We start from the raw sequence: 24,139 nt of genomic DNA, 5'->3' as shown, positions 1-24,139 counted from the left end.
ATGGTGTGTGATTTAAGGAATGTAGGGAATGATGCACATAAGTTTCCTGTTTAAGTCTTAAAGTGGTATGGAGGGCAGAGTCAGGGTTATCATATGTTCTACAGTAAGATGTGAAAGAAGTTGACTGTCTTTCACAATGTGATAGCCTATTAACTTTTCAAGGACTGTTTATTCCTTTTGTTAAAAGTTTACAAAGTTGTGACTTGCATCACAATACTGTGTGTGTTTCTTTTAACAGAGAAGAAAGCTGGAGTTGCTGACCTTTACACAAATTACCAATGGACACCCCCACCTCATGTACTTGTTTTGCATTCCAGTTTGCACTTATATCTCTGCTTCTTGGATATGCACATTCACAATTTATGTTAAGGGACAGGGAGAACAAGACAGTGCTGACTTGATTGAAAATGTTTCACCTGGAAACTTGCTTTGTTTGTGCATATATTGATAGTAAATAGACAGCACAGTCTGCTATTTCATGCAGTGGTTGTGCTGACTTTATTAGGTTTTAGCTGTGGCAATAGTTTGCTACTTTTATTAGCACCCTCCACACACGTGGAAGTGCCACTGACTGTGCCAACAGAATAGAAATGGTGCACTGTCATCCTCCGTCCCTCTCCATCCTCCCAGCCTCCTTGCCCTGCTGTGGTACTCTTCATCCAAACCTGGCCCTTGTCTGCAGTGTGTGATGTTATTGCTAATTGCTCAGGGCTTTTGGGCTGTTCAGTTGTTTTATATTCTTCCCCTCTCCTCTTTTCTGCTCACTATTTTCACTTCATTACTCTCCTCTTTCTTTCCATGTACCCTTCCTCCCTCCCCCTCTGGCATTTCTACACACCAGGAGTTGCTGAGTATGGAAAAAGTGACTTGGACATTTAAGGACCGAGTATTGGGCCAAACACTGCAGACTTTTCTTGTGTGCTTGTGTTTGTTTAGCCTTGGTGTTGTGAAAGTGTCTGAGTTTCAAGATGGCCCCTTTTCTGCTGAGCTTAACATAAAGGAGACATATTCATTCAAACCGACTGTGCTCTCTGAGTGCAAGGGCTAAAGAATTGGGGAAAATAAACTAGTTTTATTTTTTTCCAATATTTAATATGCAATTGTATTTTTAATTTCCTCATCTTGTTTATTTTTTCAACAAGCAATACATCCTTCTATATTATAACCAACACATTATAGTTTAAACCAGGGCTGAACAATTAAGAAAAAAGTCTAATTGCAATTATTTTGACTCATATTGGAAATTTTATATAAAATTATTTTACTGAGGGGAATATTTAAAAAAAGATCTGAAAAGGATGGCACTTTAATGCTTGCATGATGTATAGAGCTTAACTGTTTAACTGCAAGAAATTGTCTTAAATTAGTATTCTGAGAGGGATCTGGCTGCAGACCCTCTTTCTCAGGCACCTGCTCTGAAGACCACCACTGTGAGACACCGCCACCACCAGGACAGAAGTGATGCACTTCTCAACTGTTTACTGTTTTAGAAGCATTAGTGTGAATGGTGGCTGTATTTTTAAAAATTCAGAACCTTGATTTTGATCTCAATTCCTTGTACATGTAGACATTTTGCGATTTAAAGTCCCTGTGAAGTGCTTAAAAAATCTTTATTTTCAGTTTGTTGTATGACAGGCCACTGTATCATGAATCACCAGGCCAAATTTCAGTCATGAAAACATCTCTAAATTTATAAAATCAAGCTTCAGTCTCATGACAAATGAGGCAAAATCTGCTCTAGGATGGTGTGGACGTGTCGGTTGAATGGTGTGAAGCCACGCTGACTCACAAGAAAGTCTTCTCAGATTTTAAAAATGCTTTTGATCAGACTGCAGCTTCCTGGCTCTGTGCCAGGGCAGAGAGACAGAAGTTGGGATTAAATTCACTGTTTTCTGGCACAAATCTCTACATTATGATATGTTTAATGACCCACAGGCTGCTGATAGATCTGGGAAATTTACCTCACAATGAACAAAACACAGCATGTAGCTGGCTGTTAACTTTCCACGAAGGAAGTGACATCAGCTAACAACAGACTTTATTGAAATGAACTGCTTGGGGAATTTATACCGTATCATAATTCTCCATCGAGACTGGTGATGTCATAGTTTCCTATATTTGCCCAGCTCTAATAACACCAATCCAGGAAAGAGGTGAATAACTTTCTGGCGTTCTAAATCCAAAATTCAGTCACACATAGATTTTAATGTATTCACATGGTTACAACAACCTTATTCCAACATATCGAGTGTGTTAAGACGCAAACAATAGATTTTACTTTACAGGCACTTTAATCTAAATTTCGATTGATTGCCCAGTCTTACTGAGTGCACATATAAACTGGCATAAAATACACTCCAGCAATGTAAGCTGTCACTTTCTGAAGCTGTGAGCATGTCACACACCCGAAAATACTCCATGATATCTCAGCAAGCCGCAGAGTGCTCTGCAGATTGTACACATTTATTTAACCCACACTATAAATGTGTGTATGTGTGTGTATTTTGTTGGGACTTTCTTGCCCTGCAGCACCAACCTGCTAGTCTGTGTGTGGTCGAGGTCATGCACACCAGCTGATGGGAAAGGGTGGTGAGAGTGTGCGTGTGGGCACATGCTTGTGTGACTGTGCCTATGTGTGTGTTTGTGAGCAATCAGATAAAGAACGTGGAGATCCGCTATCACCGCCCTGCTTCCTCTGTGAAACAATACCAGTGGTCTGCCCTTGACCAAACTTGTGTGTTAGTGTGTGTAGAGTCTGATCAGATCAGACAGATGAATGATAAATTAAGACTGTTTGTGTGTGTATTTGTGGTGTTTGCGGAGGCTGACTGTTGTGTAAGTGTGAATGTTGTCAATCTTATCCTCAATCTCATTCTCTTCACTTTCAGCCCCCTATCGATGCCTCTCAATAGGGTTATTGTGCCCACTGTTAGGAAGGCTGCAGTGTGTGTGTGTGTGTAACTGTGCATTGTTGTTGCAGGGAGCAGACAGCCGTGAGGTGTGTTTGAACAGAGAAGGAGCACAGAGGCCCCGTTCATCCTGCAGGGTGTGAAACTGAATGATTGGGCCCCCTTTCTCTGTTTCCATCTGTCGCTCTGTCTATCTGTCTCTCTGACTTGCTCAGTTTTCACCCACATGCTTGTTCCTTTTTTCTCAAATTTACTTGCCATCTTTGTTTTCTTTCTTTGTGTGACCTTGTGCATGAAAGGTGTTAGCTCCTAGTGGCCCTCACTGATCTGCTGGCTTCTTCTTGTCAGGTCTTGTGGTTGGATAGACAGTTTGCATGTTATTCTACCTACAAAGTACCTTCGGAAGTAGGGCCTACAAATTTCCTGCTCTGACAGAGATCCTAAAACATATATAATGTTCACACACTTGCTGAACACATACACACTTTTCCACTCTTATGTTTATATGTTTCTGTTTCTGATGTTGTCTTTTCCACATCACTGCAACTTCACACCCAGACCCCCATCACTCCCAGTTCAGCTGCATAAGGGCTTTCTGAGTCTCACCCTTTCTCTCTCTCTCCCTGACCTTCCTCTTTCTCTCTCTCTCTCTCTTTCTCTCTCTCTCTCTCTCTCTCTCTCTCACTTTGATTTTTTTAAAAAACATACACTGTGAAAGCCGGCATGGGATGAAGGATGCTGTAAAAGCTAGAGCCCCAGGTGCCCCTGTAAATGGGCCTACTACAGCGAGTTCAAGGATTTCTGCTGTGCTGTGTCAAAACAAGCTTATAATCTGTGCTTAATCTTCCCCTATCTCTCATCCTTGCTGTATTCCCAGGAACACTTAAGTAGATCGACAGATGTACTTCTTGTTACAGGACACTGTATTACACTATGCATGAACAACAAGAGTGAGATGGAAAGGCATGCAAAGTAGAATATTTGTAGAAAGTATGCAGCATTGTGAGTTTCCGTAGGGATTGTTTCTTTAAATCAGACTGATCTAGAAAGAAAACCATTAAAAATTCGAGATGCACCAATGCATCACTTACACATCGGTATTAACCAAGCGGCAACCTCCGGTCCTGAAAAATGAAGCCAATGCAGAAGTGCAAAAAATTGCTATACCGTGAGTGTCCACTTGAGGCTTGCTGCAGGAACACCGGAAGTCCCGTCTGGATGTTAAACAGCCGGTTTTGACACACAAAATACACTGGTTTACAGCCTGGTTCAAAACACCAAACGTGTCTCATTAGCTAGTGTCTTATGGTGCTCCCACTGTACGGGGGGTGAATTTTTTTGTACCATGATCATTTGGATTATATCCAAGATAGAAGCTGATTGGTGCGTCTCATTTGATTGACAGCTAGCTCGGCAGGCAGAGGCTCCGTTTCTGTCAACCAGAATGCTAGCTAGCAGGCAGACAGGAAGTCATGCTTAGTGGGCGGGCCATTAGGTTGATCCAACGTTCGATTGAGACCGCGATTTCAATATGGAAGCCTCCACAGATTGGCTTCAATAGCTGTTTGAGTCCGCCTATTGTAAGCAGACGACTGACGTCACACGGGGTTTGTCCAGTTCTTTCTACAGTCTATGGTATTAACTGTTATGGGCACTCTTTGCAGTCATCAACCATCGGCAAAAGATGTGGCATGAACAGATATCAGCAGCCAATATTTATCTGTTGTGTCCAATTATTTTGATTTTGGCATCTAACAATTCAACTCGTGAATCAAATAAGAGATTTTTTTTTACTGAGGAGAAGAAGTCATCTGTTGCACAAACTCTTATCTCTTTTCCAGGTCAAACATGAGAGAAAATGTTGGCATAGTGGTAGCCTTGTGTCAGAAGAAGTCATTGAAAAAGCATCAGTAGCTGGAATTAGCTAAATTGTTTTTTTAAACAGGTATCAGCTCTATTTTTCACAATCATGCAAGGAAAAGCAGATAAAGTGCCACTCAGGAAAGAGTGACATGTTTCTTTATAGGCTGAACTTTAACTTGTTGCTTGTTTTTGTGTTGTTGAAAAGTCATCAAGCGTTCCTGAATATGTCTTAAATTCCATTTGGTCTACATGGTCAGCCCTGTAAGCTGCCTGACATGACTCTCTCACACTGCAGTGCACACCTGCAGATGTAATGTAATCAATAACAGGCATGTCTGTCTATATATATGGCCACTGCATTAACAAGCACTGGGATGAGGGGCTGCTGATAGCAGGAATACACATTTAACATTCGATTGCCTTGAGCATTGTGCCAGTGTATCTGTGATGGTAGCAGCATCACCTATTGCCTTTTATATGCACGGGAAACAGACTCTCTCTACCTGCACATTGCTCAGTTTTCTGACTACTAATACTAATGCTTTGGATGTAATGACTAACATTGCACATCATGCAGTTTGACTATTGCACATGTGTACGTTACAGTCGTGAGGTAAAAGGATGTTATTCAGCCCTATTTCATATGGAGTTCAAATGTTCAAAATTTTCATCATTATTGACTCTGAGACGGACGTATATGACAAAACACAAGTTACAAAATGTTAAATAACTTTTCAACCATAATTCGTGGCCACTTACTTTTTGTTTTCCTCTGGAGGCTCTCCATTTTGCTGTTCTAATGATGCTATCCATGCCCTCCTGGCTCCTATGGAGGCTTTTCCAGTTGGCCTGGAATTTGGGTGACTTTCTGGGGCATTTAACGATTAGCTAATTCCACACTGGTAACTCTGATGTTGAATGTCTTTTTATCCATTATTTAATCCATATTTAGATTGTCTCTGCTGCTAGCTTTAGCATTAGCCACCGTAATGATTTCCCACAATGAATGAAATAAAAAATCTGAAATTGTATTTCTGTTTATTATTTTTCTTTTGTCTTTGTAGTCCCATAACCTTTTTTTTTTAAATTCAAGTGAAAGTAAAGTCCAGGTTGTCCTGAAGAAAGGATGTTTAGAGCTTGAATGTGCGCCACAGTGTTAATGTTTTACATTCTTTTTAAGACAAAAAGTCCAGACAAGACAGAATGGTTAAAAAATAGCCTAAGTCTCTGAGGGTTTAATTGATTTGATCAGTGTCATATTGATATTTTTTTCATCACCTAGCCCATGTGTTTAGTTTGTCTTTTCTTTCCTTACAGAAAGAAAATAATGCTCTTTAACTTCTGCAACACAAACTAGCGATTCAATGGTTTTTATTTGTTACAAGAGATGTGTGTGTACTCACTAGTCAAAAATTGTATCATCATTTAATTAGAATTAGCACATTTGATAAGGCTGGGATGGAAAGAAGCCTCTTTTGCAGTCTCAGATATATGAAGATCAATTTGAAAAGAAAAATATTAGCACTCACTTTACAGTTAAATTGATCCAGAAAACCATTATCAATACATCAGAGTGCTGCTGTCTTTACTGCATACACTTAAACTCAGGAGCACTTTTGATTTCTGCCTAGTCAGCCTTTGTGCCGCATCATGGCTGTTTCATATTTCACAAGAGTTCATGGAAACACGTCGTGTGTCAGTAAGACCCAGACTATATGCAGTTTTACATTTGTTTGATCTTAGTCATGTTAAACTAAAAGCATTTCACATGGCTGTTAGCAAATTAAGTAGCCACTAAATTATTGCATTTGTAAATGCCATTAAGATGTGTCATGGGTGATTTAATTTCATTAATTCATTTCAAAATGCTTTTTCAGTGACACCTGTTTTACATTTAATCTTGTGTTCATTAATTTCAGATACACATTAGTAATTTAAACCCTATATTTTTTAGTCTGGTTTAGATGACAAAACTGCATGATGCAGCTGCTAAGAAAACAGTTCTCAACACTCTGCCCCTCCATTTTTGAACAGATATTCAGCAGCCTAAGAATCCTTGCTTTCAGCTGGACTGTGAGGCTACAGAACCTGACTGGGCCTGGCCTTTGAATGGTGGAGCAGAAGAACAGGTGTATAAACTCCCTGTTGGCACCCAAAGACCAGAGTCTTCTGAGAAAAAACACCCACTGTTGGACCTTATTACAGATGAAATCCACATGAGGTGTCCAAGAAAAAGCACTATCCACACAGTGGTAGTACAGGTCTAGCTGCTCCCCCTCTGTCATCAGTGCCATAAGTGCAGTGTCATCTGAGAATTTGATGAGATGGTGATTAGGCACACTAGTTACACAAACATTGGTGCAGATAGTGAACAATAGGAGGGAGCTTACACATCCTTGTGGAGCACCATTGCTTGATGTGACCAGGGGGAATAAGTGTTGTTGACTCACACCAGCTGCTGTCGATGAGGAAGGAGTGATACCAATGAATGAAATATGGATTAATCTCCAACTGATTCATTTTGGAGAGCAGCATGGTGTTGAATAGGGATGCAACTAACAACTATTCCTATAGTCGACTAGTCGGGTGGCACACTGTGGGATCCCTTAATGGCTTTGACTGCTCAATTTTTACTGTTAATTTTTATCAGTTGAGCATCAGTATTAGCCAATGTTTGGCAAGTTGACAAATGTTGGCCCATCTGCAAATACACCGCTCAAAAAAACAAAGGGAACACTTAAATAACCCATCCCAGATCTCGATGAATGAAATATTCCAATTGAAAATCTTTATTCATTACATAGAATGCATTGTGGAATGCATTGAGAACAAATAACATAAGAACTGGACCTCCACGGGCCTTTATGCACTCCCTACAATGTCTGGGTATGCTCCTGATGAGATGACAGATAGTCTCCTCAGGGATCTCCTTCCAGACCTGTATCGGAGCATCAGTCAGCTCCTGGATGGTCTGTGGTGCCATGTGGCAGTGGTAGATGGAATGAGACATGATGCCCCAGAGGTGCTTGAATGGATTCAGGTCTGGGGAACGGGCAGGCCAGTCCATAGCATCAATGCCTTCATCATGCAGGAACTGCTGACACACTTCAGCCACATACGGCCAAGCATTGTCATGCATCAGAAGGAACCCAGGGCCCACTGTGCCAGCATATGGTCTGACAATGGGTCTGAGGACCTCATCCCAGTACCTAATGGCAGTCAGGATACCTCTGGCTAGCAAATAGAGGTCTGTGCAGCCCCCTAAGGATATGCCTCCCCAGACCATCACTGACCCACAGCTAAAACGATCATGCTGGCGGATGTTGCAGGCAGCAGAATGTTCTTCTCTTGCACATGCCAACCGGGCTGGATAGGGCCCTATGAAATCTGTTATATTTTTGGCCACACTCCGTTTTTTATGTTTTAAATTTTTGTGAATTCTGTTTTTTAACTTTTCCACTAATTTTACCATAAAAAAGAGTGTTCTGTTAATGTAAATGAATGAAATGTTCACTAATTATATAGAAGGAACCCCTAAATTTATTGAAAAAGGGCCACGTGGCCCAGGAGCCGTTGTTTGGATAACCCTGATATAAAATAATTTTAATCAGTGAAACAGATATTTCCAACATTTTAAGACACATCCACATGTATAATTACATCCTAACTGATGTTTATAATGTAAAAGAAGAAATCCTTCTGTTCTCTCAAACACAGAGTGATAGTCACTTAATAAGAAAGTAACATAAAAGTTAAATGATTAAAAGTAAACCTGTTTCCTAAACTTTTCTTTACTCTCTTAATGTGTAACAGTGCATGCAGTCTGATGCTGCATTGTGTTTTACTCCTGACTGTAACGGTTCAATCTCATCTCTCTCCATCCTCGCTGTCTGTCTGTCTGCCTCATATCAGACCGCTATGTTAATACAGACACATGTTGGCTTGTTAAGCAACCAAAGGGAACAACAGTATCTACAGGATGGTGTGGTGAGGAAAAATAACTCGAAGCACGGATGAGTTTTCTTGAAGGTGCAACATTATGTCCCACAATACAGCCCTGTATGGGGCTACGTGATGTTCACCGGTGTTTCGTGCAGCCACTTTGACATGCTGTTATTGTTTACGAGGGGGCGGGGTGAGTGTTGTGAGTGAGGGACAAGTTGTGCCCCGCTTTAGTGTTCCCCCTCTTTTTAGAAAAACACAGAATTTCAGTCAAATTCATTCAATTTCTGTGATTTTGTGTTTACTTGTAAATTCTATTTTTATTGGCCAATTCCGCGATTCCGTTAACGCAGAAATCATAGGGCCCTACTAACTGATGCTTGAATGTAACATTTTAGACTACGGGACTTCGTAAAATCTTGAGTCCGTTCTACTCAAGTTTGAAGCCCTCGAGTAGTGAGTAGATCTTATAGTTGTGACTTCAGCTGTGTGCTTCGCGCACGGACACACCTCTCTCTCTCTGATTCTGTGTTGTGAAGTAAAATAACTCAAAGCACGGATGAGTTTTCTTGTAGGTGTAGCATTATGTCGCACGATACTACCCTGTGTTGAGCTACGTGATGTTAGGCGGTGTTTCGTGCAGCTGCTCTGACATGCTTTGTGTTGTTTAGGATGGGTGAGGTGAGTGTTTGGTGTTTGTGAAGTGAGCCACAAGTTGTGCCACACTTTAGGGATCCCCTTGGAACATATTCCTGAGATATTCGTTCCTCTTTCTAAAAAACACAGCTTTTTTAGTTAAATTAGTTTAATTTTCACATTTTTTGCGATAAACAGTAGATTCCATTTTTATTGGCCAGTTCCACGATTCCATCTGCGATTCAGTTAACGCAGAAATTATAGGGCCCTAGCTCCACGGTGCTGGGCTCCACAAGCCCCACTTGTGGATGTCAGGCCCTCATACCACCCTCATGGAGTCTGTTTCTAACAGATTGAACATAAACATGCACATTAGTGACCTGCTGGATTTCATCTTGTAGGGCTCTGGCAGTGCTCCTCCTGTTCCTCCTTTCACAAAGGAGCAGATAGCAGTGCTGCTGTTAGGTTGTTGCCCTCCTAAGGCCCCCCTCCACATTTCCTGGTGTACTGGCCTGTCTCCTTGTATCTCCTCCACACTCAGTGTGTTGGGAAACACAGCAAACCTTCTTGCCAGGCGCGAATGGATGTGCCATCCTGGATGAGCTGCACTGCCTGAGCAACTTCTGTGGGTTGCAGATACTGCCCCATGCTACCACTAGTGGTGGAAAAATGCTAAAGTAACCAAAAATCAGCTAGAAAAGATGAGGAGAGGGAAATAGTCTCTGGCCACCGCCTGCAAAATCATTCCTTTACAGAGGTTGTCTTGCTAATTGCCTCTCCTTTTCCAAGTCAAGTCACCTGCTGGACAAACTTTGATTTGCTTTCATGGTCAAATGTGAACTGAAATGTTGGCAATGCATCAGTCTTACACCCTCTCTAGAATAGATCAGTTTGTATGATGGGAGGGAAAAACAGACGTGAAGAATTACAAAGAACCAATGAAAGAAACATTACTGCCCAAATCATCTTTCCGTTATTCTTTTATTTATATGTTACTGTATTTTTGGCTTCAATTTTTGTAAGTGCTACATCTCTTTATGTGTTTGAATTAACTTATGTGAGCAGAAGCTTTCTTACTCTTCTCTCTGTTGCAACATTTTTTCCTCACAAGCTGAAAGTGTGGAGAAAGAAGCTCATTCTTATGTGATGAATGCACAGGATGACAGGTGATAGGAATGTTGAATCACAGTCCCTGTCATTGTGGTGCTTTTGGTTCCTGACCAGTAAAGTTCCCTGTGCTTACATCATATCCTGTGGCGTGGCGGTGGGAATAATAATAAGTTAACAATTGCGGCGAGGATGTGATGGAGTGCCAACCTTTTCACAGTGATTCATAAAAACTGCGGTAAGAGTTTGATTAGAGTTTTGTGTAATTTAACAGCGTAACTTTTATAAGCCACAGAGTGATGGAATTTGCCTTCTGGCTTTTTTTAAGCACTGCTTGACAAGTGAAGAGGAGGCAGTTGTTGTGTGTGTGTGTGTGTGTGTGTGTGTGTGTGTGTGTGTGTGCTCCAAACTGTGGTGGTGCAGTGCTGGTCCACCAGCTGTGGTCAGCTTGCTGTATCATCCACATCCAAAACCAAGAAGAATGCACAGCAAACGTTTGGCATATAAAGAGATTATATCTACCCGTCGGAAGGGAGAAAGGGACAGAGAGGGGGTAAGAGAGCAGCAATTGTAAGAGTAAAAGAGAGGACAAGAGTGAACGAGGGAGGAAGGGGATGATTTAAAGCGTTGGAGGGGGAGCAATCGTTGCAGTGGTGTCTGTGGTTCCTTTGGCAGAGATGGGACATTCCTTTTCTGATGAGTCACTCCCTCTGATTTCTTTTCTTTCCTCACATCTCTTGTCCTAAAGCTGGCACTCTCCCCCTCCTCCCCTCTTGTTTTTAGACTGTCTCTTCTCCTTTCTGTCATCCCCTCTTTGATGTCGCCATTTGCATCTTATATGTTGGAAAATCAAGCCCATCAGATCACACTGGGCTCTGATGGCTATGCAAACTTGTGACATTATCACGGAACAGCTTGCCAGTGGCTCTCTAATGAAATGTGAGATAACAAGGCCATGTTGAACTTGCTGACACATGCGAGCACACAGCCAGGGTAAGAGCTGTGTCATTTGTGTCTAGACTTTCCTGTCCTCTTGGATGTCCTGTCACATCTCGGCGATATATATAGCATGCACACAGTTGCTCTCTCTCCCTCTCGCTCCTGCTTCTACCCCTCGCCTTTCCTTGCCTTTTATCTGGCAGGGCTTTTGTGCATGTGCTTGTCTGTTTGCCTGCCTGCCTATATGTTGTCATTAGACAAGGAAACATGGCTGGTTTCCACTGCTACTTACATGAAACAAGGGAGAGGTAAAAAATACTTGCAGTGGAAAGTGAGAGAGGCAGTAGCTCAGAAACATCTTGAATCAGGGGTAACTGAGATGATGCAGACTAAATATAAAACAAATACATCAGAATGAGTTGCACCTTGTTTATTTCTGTTGCAATGCTGACCACATTATCATGGTCATAAGATTGTGAGAAGATGTTAATATTTCCTCCTGAATGCAAAAGAAGGCAGGGGGCTTTTGTGTGGCTCTGTGTCTCTTGATTCAGTACATCTTTTTCATGCTACCAACCTCAAGTGCATTAAACCATATCGATGCAACAAGTTGGATAAAATTTCAGCTCAGAGTGCACAGGGACGCATGAGGGCCAATCGCAATCTAATCAGCTCTTTGTGACTTATTAGATGTCATTCTGGCACAAATGAAATTGTGTTCATATGACTGATTACTCTCACACCAATCTCCATATCCACTGGCAATCATTGCCTATCATCATCTGATAGATGCTTTATACATGCAGGGAACAGAGGAGACTTTTCTATAGTTCTGGTGAAGCCAGTGGTTAACATTAAATTACTAACAGGCAAGATTTTCTTTTCCATGTGATGTTGATGTAAGTTAAAAGTAAGAAGTCCAGCTTTGTGAGAGCTCTCTCGAAGAGCAGAAGATAGCAACTTATAAATTGCATGTTTTTTTAACTAAGTTTGGTTAATGATGTGTTTCACATGGGGGAATCCAATCACTGGTTGGCTTTTTACACAGTACCAATCACATTTGTGACTCCAGTTTAGATGTTTGAGCTATAATGGATTGTTGGCTGTGCATTGATGCAGATACACCAGGCATAACATCATGAACACCTGCCTGTGTTGGTCCCACTTTTGCTGCCAAAACATCCCTCACCCTTCAGGCCATGGACTCCACTAGATCCCTAACGATGTGCTGTGGTATCAGGCACCAAGATACCAGCAGATCTCCATAGATCTGACTTGTTTGTCCAGTACATCCCACAGATGCTCAATCGGAATGAGATCTGGGGAATTTGGAGGCCAAGTCCCCACCTCAAACCATTCCTAAACCATTTTTGCTTTGTGGCAGAACACATTATCCTGCTGAAAGAGGCCATGGCCATCGAGGAATACTGTTTCCATGAAAAGGTGTACATGGTTTGCAATAATGCTTAGGTGGTATGTGTCAAAGTAACATCCACATGGATGGCAGGACCCAAGGTTTCCCAGCAGAACATTGCCCAAAGCATCACACTGCCTCCACTGGCTTGCCTTCTTCCCATAATGCATCCTGGTGCCATTCTCAAATAAGTATGCACACGCACTCGGCCATCCACATGATATAAAAGAAAATGTAATTCATCAGACCAGGCCACCTTCTTCCATTGCTCTGTGGTCCAGTTCTGATGCTCACATGTCCATTGTTGGTACTTTCGGTGGTGGACAGGAGTCAGCATGGGCACCCTGACTGTTGGATTGGACCACACGGTCCAGCCTTCACTCCCCACATGCATCAGTGAGCCTTGGCCTCCCATGACCCTGCTGCTTGTTCACCGCTGGTTCTTCTTGGGACAACTTTTGATAGATACTGACCACTGTAGACCAGGAACACCACACAAGAACTGAAGTTTTCGAGATGCTCTGACCAAGTCGTCTAGCCATCAAAATTTTGCCCTTGTCAAACTCACTCAAATCCTTGTGCTTGCCCATTTTTCCTGCCTCTAATGAACTTTGAGGACAAGATGTTCACTTGTTGCCTAATATATCCCACCCACTAACAGGTGCTGTGATGAAGAGATAATCAGTGTTGTTCACTTCACCTGTCAGTGATCATAATGTTATGCCTGATTGGTGCATCTGTTTACAAGGACAAACAAATCATAAGAATACCATTGCTGAGAGCTGATTTGTCATCAATGTGGACAAGGTTCCACATTGCCTGCTAACATGTCAAATCAGCTCAGACTAGTACCACAAAAAAAAAAAAATACACTTGGAGACCTAAAAAGGGAAAACTATGACCCTCTGTACGAAGAATCCTCTTCTATGTCAAATTTGTAAGTAGAAACTCCTTTACACACTGAGAGCAGAAACAAAAATTGGTTCCCTGACTTTTGGGCTTCTTTGCCTGATGGCACACAAAGTCTGAAAGGCCTATGGCAACAGCAGGCATGCCTGCTAATGCATCTTCCCCCCATCATCACGAAAGATATTAAATATAGAAACAATGGCAGGGAAATAGCAGTGAACCTATAGCTGCCAGAGAATAGGCTTTTTGTAATTGTTTAGCTTGTTTGCTGGCATGTATGTGTTGGGGATATTGAGTGTGTTAGTGTGTAAGAGAGAAAGAGGCAGCAGTATTTATATTTGAGCCACACATAGATATCTGACTTCAATTTCCATCTTTGTACTTAAAAGGAAACTCCTGACCATTGCAACTGTTCCATCCTGATTTAACATGAATAATGTTAGCACCAAGGTCTGTTTGACAAACAGCCTATACGGTTTATGACTTGTGAATTTATGAGGTGTGGTTTTGTGTTGTAAAACTTGTTTTGAGCTGACAGTCCTTCAGAACATTTATATTGTGCATGCTAGGCCATAATCTGATAAACTGCTTCCATTACAATACCTTCAGCTGCTGCAATTACAGGTGTACTAGTTTCATCTAACTACACTGAAGGTGTCCTTCTAATATACACAGCTATAACCAACAAGCTACTACAGCATCTTCAGATCTTTGCTGTTAAATGATTATGGTCTATCCTACTCTTGTGTTTTAGAAAATTATTCAGCTAGCCTCTGTGAACAGTCAGGGGTTAATAATGTGCTGCTGGGAAGTATTAAACAGGAGTCAGTATATACCATTTAAACAATGCAGCTTATTTTGAAAAACCTTACAATTTTGGAATCTATCAGTTGTCTCATTGGGAATTATTAAAGTTAGAAATAGTGTATACTGTATAAAAAGGCTGGGCATCTCCCACAGCATCACAATCATGATTGTGATGCATAACCTACATAGAATTCCCTACAGTAGCTGTTCTTTATTGTAGACTATAACCGCAAAGGTATAGTTTTAAGGATCATACAATTTAAAATACATTAACTCAGGTCTGCAGCAATCAAAGAAGTAAATTAGAAATTTCTGTTTCTAATCCCTGTCCTGTTAATAAATCTAAATGAAATATTACCAGGTTTTTTAAACTTGAAGTGACCCTCCCTGTTGTCTCTCTTGCTTTTGTTTTTGACACAGCAGCAATATTCTGGAATCACTTTCCCTTAAGTCCCCTTGAATCCGAGTGTCATTTGTTTTACATCTGCATTTAACTTGGGTACCGCAGTTTCTGTAATGAACCGACAAGTGGAAATCAAATAGCATGACTAAGACTCTTCAAGCAGCTGCTTGAGGCCTTTGTAATCAGCTACACTGATACACTGTACGGGCTTAAGGCTTCACAAATGGAGCATAAAAGTGCTGCTTACGATGTTCTGAGCCTATTTAGAAGTTGAGGGAAACTTTGAATTTCTAGTATCAGTGAGTGTTGGTTGGGACAACACTTTCCCAGAGTAGTGATCCTGTTGATAATGCTTGTGTGGCTGTGGTATTTTACCTTGTTTTTGCATAGCTTGCATATTGCATGACTCATGCTTAACTACCAACTTTTCAGTGATTAAAGAAACCTGAAATAATCCAGTGTCTTGCTCTCAGTCTTGTTTGCAAAACTATAGCTTCTTGTTCTGTACCATAGCATAGGCAAGGTGTATTTCTTCATTGTCCTCACAGCATTTGTAGCCATATTGGTTGTGTAGCACAATTTATATTGCCAAATCAAATATTTTGAGCACAGGCCCCACTATACTGTGCCTATAAAAAGTATTCAACCCCTTGGATGTTTTACCTTTTTACTGATTTTATAAGATAATCATGGTCAATAGAATTTGGCTTTGTTGACAAAAATGTGCAACAAAACCTCTTAAATGTCAAAGTGAAAACAGATTTCTCTTGGGAGAATATTTATGCGGTCACTTATTTTACATTACATATTTTTTAATTTACAATTACTTTTTAGAAATCTGTTTTCATTTTTACATTAAAGGGTTTGTTTGTATTTTTTAGTCAGATAAGCCAAATTAAAGTGACCACGATTGGTTTCTAAAATCAATTTAAAAGGTAAAAGATCCATGGGGAAGAATACTTTTTTATAGGTACTGTATGTGTTGTAAGTCAAAAGTTAAATCTTGCCATTAGAGTATCAAAATGAAGTTGTTATCTGCAATTATCATTTATTAGAAATGTCTAAAAAAAAGAAAAACCCCTGTTAAATTCTGCTATTATCAAGAAATGATGTATTTAAAATGCTGGGAGCACCTCTTGGCTGTTTGGGTATTAAATGTTTAGTTGGCTAAAGTACAGGCGAACTGCACACTGGAAAAATGTCCACTGATTTTGTCTAAATTACCATGTCTTTGGGCTCAGTAGCCCAATAACATATATTGCACACCTTTTTGTGATTATCAAAGTTTTCTCAAAGGAAAATATGAGCTTTATTTGACTGTTCAATGAGTTAAAAGTTGGCTAGAAGATCTACAAGTTGTGCTGTGCTGTTATGTAACTGAAAAGGGACTTGGGTATTTATAAAACCCAAGTATTAGTTGATCGGGGAAAAACTAAGAGCCAGGAGCACATGAAAAATAAAACTACAGACGTGGCTCTACTTGTTGCATTCTGTGTCTCCTGGCGCTGCTTGATGCCTTTAACTTCACGTCCAGGAAAGAGCTGCGGTCTCATTACGGCAAAGTCACAGTGGCTGCTCCACTCGCTCATGTGTGTTCCACACAGGGAGCGAGCTTTAAGGGCTGAAATGGGACTTCCCTCCCGTCACTGTGTTTTGCTTGGTGTCAGTGTGTTCTCGATGTACTCTTTTTTTTTTCTCCCCCTCACCCACAGGAAAGAGGGGCTGTGAGGAAAAAAGAGACGGGGTGGGTGGGGGGGGTCTGGGAATGGGGGGAGGGGTTGCAGCACAGTCGCTCCCAAGTTTCCCAAATCCAGGAAGTCGTCTCTTGGCTTCTTGTGCTGAAATGAGTCTTTTCAACGTCACAGGTTTTCTAAATCTATGTGTGTGGGGTCAGATTTCTGAGTCTGTTACACAACCTTTGAACCCCTTGTGGTGATTAGACTATACTAGTTGGAGTTTATACAGCAGGAAAAAACACTTAAACTCAATTTAACTCTGCCTAGTATTGTGTCAGAGATTGTGTTACAGTGAAATAAACCAGTACACATTGTATTCACGTATACTGGTCCAGACTGCTCACTCTCACCTTTACCCACTTTTGCTTGCAGACCTCAGTATGCTCTGGGTCAGTGAATGCAGCGTGAACCAACATGCCCTTACTTATCAGTAACCTAAATTCCCAAGGTGTGTGACTGTGTTGTCTGCTCCTTTTGTTGACCAATTAAAGGTTATTTACCCCCAGCCATCCCAACCCACCCACCTTAAAAAAAAAAGACATGCTTGAGATTCTTTGGCACACCCTTCAAATTCCTCACTGTTTTCCTTTCTTTTGTGGTCATTTTGGCCTCTCACTCTACCGCCCATGGAAGCCACACCAGCGAAAAATGATACCTTTCTCCATATGTAACAGTACATTGAGAGCTTCATAAAAACACAGAGATTGTAAGTGTTGGAGTGTACTTTAAACTATACCAGTGGAATTATAGTGAAGCTATTTCTGTCTGTCCTTCATACTCGTACACAGCTGCAAGGACGATGTATGGTGGGGAGTGCATGTTCAAATCATAGCGCTCTCTGCTTCAGTGTGTACGTGCATGTGTGACTGTGTTTGTTTGTCAGTACACAAGATTGTTTGTTTAGGCTGCAGTCCCAGTCATGGTGTTACTTTGTCTCTGTTATTTCCCGTTATTGACAATACAAGGATGCTCACACTAACACACAGATGCACACTGGGCCTCCTCGCCGTTCTTCCCTTCCGCTATAATCCCTAAACCAGATCCTGTAGATGGTTGGTGCCTCTTTCTCGTTACAATGAACACTCACACAGAGCTTGGAGAAATATATCCTCCAATCTGCAGTGCACCAGACTGGGCAAGTCACCAGCCGTCTGTTAGCTTTGTGCACGATTGATTGATGTGTGTTTTTAGTGTGTGTGTGTCTGAATATAGCCTCTTTTATCCTTCATGGATTTACTATGAGCTGAAGACTATTTAGCTTCAGCTAGCTCTTTTAGATCGCTCAGAATAACCTTGATAAACAACCCTGTATGGGAAACTCGAAATGTGTTATGTGAATGTAAGGTGTGTTACGCAAGACAAAATTACACCCAGATAGGGCACCAGAGATGTAATGACAATAAAATGCCATATCAAGATTATCGTGACCTAAAATATCACCACTATCAGTATTACTACTGTATTGTTAGAATTGCTGAACATGCTCAAAAAGTACTGATACGATACATGAAATAACTTCATCATTAACAACTCAAATTAAATTAGCTGCAGAGCAATAAACACTTTTTGTTTGCATAAGGGTCAGTGATGGCTATTTCCTTTCGAAAACAAAAAATCAGTGCACGGCATATATCGGTTTGTTCTATGAAACCTACTCTGTTTGGATGCATTTACGGCCTATTTGAAAAATATGTTCAATGTCATATTTTGGCATCTTAAACCCTAAAAATATCAGGTGGTGGGACCTACAAGTAAACAAACAGATGAGTGAAATCTAAACTTTGTGTCTCAGATATGTTGGAATAAGCTTTCTGTAAACATGTGAAAACACTGAGATTAATGTGTGTCTGAAATTTGAATTTAGACTATTAGATCATAGTTCGGTCTTGATGGGGACTTAGCCCTCCCCCAAAATGCTACAAAAATATCAATTCACCGAGCAGTTCATCTCGGTACAGTCTGATGTTAGCTGATGTCACTACCTTCACTGAAAGTTAACAGCTAGCTACATACTGTGTTTTTGTTTATTGTGAAGTAAATTTCAAATCTATCAGCCACGGTTGCTTAAGGAATCATTGAAGAGAGATTTGTACCAGAAAACAGTAAATTTTATCCCCAACTTCTGTCTCTCTGTTCTGGCGCAGTATCACTTTACAGCACGGGTGTCAAACCCGGGGGCCAAATCCAGCCCCTGGTACAGTTGTATCTGGCCCACAAGATCATACGATCTTTCCATTACAACTGTCCCACCAGTATGAGGTCTGCAGATTTTCTCCAGTAAACGTGTAAACTTAACCTTGATGATTTAAAATAGCCTTGTTTAATCATAAAAATCGGAAAAAGTAAAGATAAAAGGAGTTAGATAAAAAGTCAGGAAGGTGGGAAAAGAAATTAATGCTATTTCGTATTCTCAATTTTGCATTTCACAATTCTGACTTAAACTTATGATTTTGACTTTTTTCATGTTTTGACCTTTGAGATTCACAATTCAAAAATTGAAAGTCACATTTTTACCTTTTAAACTTGTGATTTTGACTTCTATCTAATTTATTTGCCTTTTAAAAACATTATTTTGCCTTAAAATGTCATGTTTTGACCTTTTCAACTAATAAGTTTGGCTTTATCTGAGACTTTGAGCCTTTAAACTTATCTTTTTTTTTTCATCTCATCTCAGAATGATTTATTATCAGTGTTATTTATATTTTTTTCATATTTTACTAACGGTGAAAATGAGGTTGACTGTTTATGTTTAAATGTTGACCTTGTTAGGCTCTTAAGTAAGGCCTAAATTCAGAATCCGCAATTGACTTTGACAATCCTGGCCTAAATAGTCCGGCCCTCAGGACATCTCATCGGAGCAAATCTGACCCCGGACTCAATTTGAGTTTGACACCCCTGCTTTACAGGGACTTTAATTAAAGCTAGTAACATTTCTTTTCATCACAGGTGGATGGATACACTTTCACTGTCAGATGGTACCCGAAGTAAAAGAGCAACATTTAATTTTACCATAAATTTCTTCATTTTATTCTAAAAACATTTGTCAACTTTCTAAGTGAAACAATAGTAACAATAAATGTAATATACTTGTTTAATTTGAAATTAGTTGTTTAGGTCAGGTGGCGCAACCACAGTAAATAAACCCTTATATGTCATTGACCCATAAACATTAAAGTATTAGGCTAACCTCTTCACATGAAAACTTTATCAGATATGCATTAACAAAGGTATCTTGTTTATAAGGCTGTCAAAATATTTCATTACTATTTTGATACCACATGCTTTAAAGCTCACAATATCTGCTAATTTTACATTTGAAAGGACATAGAAGTACCAAAGTCACCAATAAATAAACAGATGTACAAGTCATATCTTCAACCCAAAGCTCCTTATCAAACTGAATCCTTATCAGTACTACTATGGATACTTTTACATTCTAGGTGGAAAGGCAAAGCGACAATATATTAAACAGATAAAATAATCTGAGCAGAATTTTTGTTTAAAAGTAAAAAAAAGGTCATTATTCCATTAGGTTGTTTCATTTTGCTGAAAAACAACCTCATTTTTCCTTTTTAACTTTGTTGTCAAAAACTGGGTTTTTATTTTCCTGATGTTACATTTGAGCACACCGTGACATTATGTAATCATCTGTTGCTGAAGCTGACCCTGAACACATCATTATATCACTGTATCAGCACGTATTAGCTGGAAATTATGCGGGCAAGTGTATGCCACGGTTAATCCCACGACTGATTTACCTCTCATTATTATGAAATTATGATGCCAAATCATTATCCACTGAATTAATTTACCTATGATTCTATTTCACATCATCAAGAAGTGAAATTGTGGTCTTGATTGCTGATGTTTGAATGGAACATCATTCATTAATCCTGTGGTATTTTCACTTCCAGCTCTAATCAGATGGTTTAAATGGCTCTTGTTGCAGTGAAAATTCTTTTAACTGGACATTTAATCCTGCTCTGGGTGCGGACTGTCCTATGACATGAGAGCTTGTTTGGTGCAGCGCTGACAGGCATAAAAAATTACGCAGAGAGATGGCACAGTTCATGGCACATAAAAGAAAATGCCAGGGGGATTCAGATCGTATACGGACACGCAGAAGAACGACTGTAGGGGCTCATACGAGTTCAAAAGTCAGGGTTTCATTCAGCAGGAGAAATGCCTGGAACTCTGATCAGGCTCCAGATTATATGCTGAGAGGGATAGCTCTCCACTATGAACCTTTCTCTCTATCTCTCTTTCCTCACTGGTCTGATTAGTGTAGCCTACTGATCCCAAGACAGATGAAATGACTCCAATGTCAGATCAGATCTATAAATCTGTTGCTATTTTACAGCCTTAAGAAAATGATACTTAAGTGTACTGAGTCATCAACACATATAAATTCATCAATAGTGGATACTCCATGTAATGACGTCAGTGTGTTATGTATCCATGCTCAGACCTGGATGCATTATGGAGTGTGAGTGTGTGCCAAAGGGGGGACAAAGGAGGGGGTCAAATGGACTTTAGCACAGTAAGAATATGGACAGCCTAGTGTGACTGCACTCTGAGTCAACCTGTGTGCTTTTTTCCCCGTTTGTCTCCATAAACAATCTCTCATAGCATGCTGTCTGAGCATTTTATACTGTGATATTAAAGCATGGTTATTGCTAAGAGTTTTAATGATGATTAAAATTTGAATGGTATGATAGCCATGGGGGAATTTTATCACAGTCATCATTAATACCAGAGGCACCAGCATCACAGGACCCATCGAATGATAAACTCTTGGATCTTTAAGGTTTACATAACAGCTGAGATTTTTTTTTCTCACATCTTTTCAAACTTTTATTCCTCAGTCTGGAAGTATAACTGGAACTGCTGCATTGGCATTCCTCTTATGAGGGTAGTTCTGTTCATCTAATAAACCTGCAGTCTGTGGACCTGAGTGAGCAAATAGGCACATAAAATGAGAAAGACTCTGCAATGCAGGCTGTTTTTAAGCATTTTGAGTTGTATGCAGATTGAAAAGGCAGAAAAATCAATTGTGAATAACACAAGGAGAGCCTCGTTCTTGTTTTTGTCAGGAGTCTAGTAGAACAATTTTGAAACAATTTCAACTTCTCAAAATTGCATTTATTTGGATAATGTTAAAATGATTAAGTTTGACATAGTGGCTATCCAGTAACAAGGATTTATATCCTTAGTTAGCATTTTTTCTAACCTCCCAGCCTTGTACTTAAAGTAGTCTGCAGCTGGGTCCTGCCTTCTCTGCAGCCAATGAAAGCAAAGCCAGGAAAAATCTGGGAAGTTTGCCCTGTATTGTACAGCTGGCTCACACGTTCACGTCCTGATCCAAAAAGTTAGAAAAACACCCAGTTGCATTTTCTATTCTGCACGCCTTGCTATGATGACAGGAATCCATCCATTTTTGTTCTCTATAGCCTGGCCTCTTACTGTTCTGCTTTCTTGTCAGTCTTTTTTGGTAACAGATGGGCTTTCTCACGAGTGGAAGGGGGAGACGAGAAGAGGAGGGGGAGAGTGGCTGTAAATCAGGATTGTAGAGAGAAACGGGTGGTTTTATGAGAGTTTACAGACCTTCTTCACTTTTAATGAGAAAAGACAGCAATTCTTATCCACACAAAGGATTGAGGGAGCTAGAAGGGGGTATTTAGAGGTAAAAGATGAATATGTTTGAGGAAAAAGGAGGGAGAGGAAATGGGCAACAAAATAGGAGAAAGGGAGGAGGTCGAAGTCAAGTGGGATTAGCAGAGCAACTGGAATGACGAGAAAAAACCTTGAGAGGGAAGGGCAGGAAGGAGGGATGAGAGCTCTATCAAACTCTTGGCAGGCATCCACTTGGCATATGAATTTAAAAGCAATCTGTCTCTGCCGCGCTTGGTCCTGCGTCTGGTTTGATTATGGTGTGTACACACGTAAAGAAGAAACTGAGACATGGAGCGTCGGCAGCTGCTCTTGTCACTCTTGCTAGATCCCGACCTCCCAACATACCGCTAACACTTGCGCACAAGACAGCACACATTCAGTGGGTTGGCCAGTAGGTCAGAAGTCAAAGATCACTGTCATGCTGTGACACATCCTAGATCTTGTTACCTCCCCTCCCCTGTGTGTTTTTGTCTGCCTGTGTTCAAGTGTGGCTCAGAGTGTCTTTAGCATAGCAGCACAGTCTGCCTGTCTGTCTTTGTGTCTCTGTTTTTGCCTTTACATTTAACTATTTGCATGTGACGCCATGTGGGAGCTTCACCCTCATGTTTACTATTTATGTGCCTGTTTGTGAATGGGTGTTTGTGTCTTGTGTGTTTTCAGATCAGCCCTACTCACAGAAGGGCCCTGTAATTATGCTTAGTAGACCCCCTTTTCCACAGCAGAGGATAGCAGGGAGCCTTTATGGCTGCTGAGGCCTAATATCCATGTCATTCCACCCAATCTGAAGCTATATCCGGATGTAGTATGGATTGAAAGTTACAGTTTTAGTGCATACTTGCTGCTGAAGTGTAGCTCCACCCTTGTATGAAAAACTTTACATTATGAACCACACATGCATGTGTGTGTAGGCAAAAGAAATGATGTGGCAGCTGCAGTTAGTAGTCTGTAGTTAGAGTTTGGACAGTAACACTGTTGTGTTGTTTTGGCTCCTCTCCAGCTCACAGGGCTTACAAAGAAACAATCACTGTGGTTGAAGTGGTAACTTTAAAGATTTTACACATCAAAGTGCGTTTGGAGGTCCTGGGAAGAAGCGCTGTGAGTGTTTGTTACTGCGGAGTGAGCCAAGCGAGGTATGATGAATTCAGTGTGGGTTGAGGTTGAAGATTACAAGTTTGAAAATGGAAAAAATCTGGATATCTGTCTGGAATTAAATAGGAGTGAGTTTTCCAGGCCTTTGTGGCACGCTCCTCAGCTTAGCTGCAGGATCGAAGACTGAAGCCACTTTAGCTGTTACTTTCGATATGTACCTGAATCTGACTCAAGCTCATGGCTGATGAGCTATATTGTTGAGAGTGAATACATCAATAGAGACCAAGAAAAGGAGTTCATGGATTTTTAAGAGTGGGTTTTGCTGTGTCCATCCTGACACAGTGAAAAGACTGAATTCAAATAAGTGTAGTGCTCTGTACAGGAGAGGTTAAGTTCTGATTTATATCTGCATTTAATAAACAAAACAGAAAATAAATCAGAACCACAAGTTTTCTTGTTTTTGTGCCTAATTTCCATTCAAGTCTGTATGAGAGTATTCAGAGACAGTCTGTGTGTCTCCTCCTGCATGTAAAACTGCTACAATCATGGATATACTGGTATGAATCTCCAGGTAGACACTCAATAATGCAAGGCCAACTTTACCAGAGTTTTACTGCAACTGCTGTTTTGCTGTACATAAATTGACACCGGAGGTTGTCTTGTTCCTGTGCCTAATCATCATTAAAATTTGTATGAGAGTCTTCAGAGACTG

General features: G+C 40.5%; 1 protein-coding gene across 7 annotated transcripts in view; it reads left to right on the top strand.

Moving 5' to 3' along the window:
* Positions 1 to 24,139, top strand: part of apbb2b (amyloid beta (A4) precursor protein-binding, family B, member 2b) — a 74,930-nt gene that overhangs the window by 1,581 nt on the left and 49,210 nt on the right. The window contains exon 2 of one of the 7 annotated variants that reach the window (XM_041784627.1): positions 2,662 to 2,664. The exons of the other annotated variants lie outside the window; for them this stretch is intronic. The gene's annotated coding sequence lies outside the window, so the exon portion shown is untranslated. The remainder of the gene's footprint in view (positions 1 to 2,661; positions 2,665 to 24,139) is intronic. 7 annotated transcript variants of the gene reach the window in all.

Source organism: Cheilinus undulatus, linkage group 4 (genome assembly GCF_018320785.1).
Source record: "Cheilinus undulatus linkage group 4, ASM1832078v1, whole genome shotgun sequence".
Classification (NCBI taxonomy): Eukaryota; Metazoa; Chordata; class Actinopteri; order Labriformes; family Labridae; genus Cheilinus; species Cheilinus undulatus.
The sequence above is the reverse complement of the archived record's forward strand: the minus strand, read 5'-3'. Positions and strand labels throughout refer to the sequence as shown.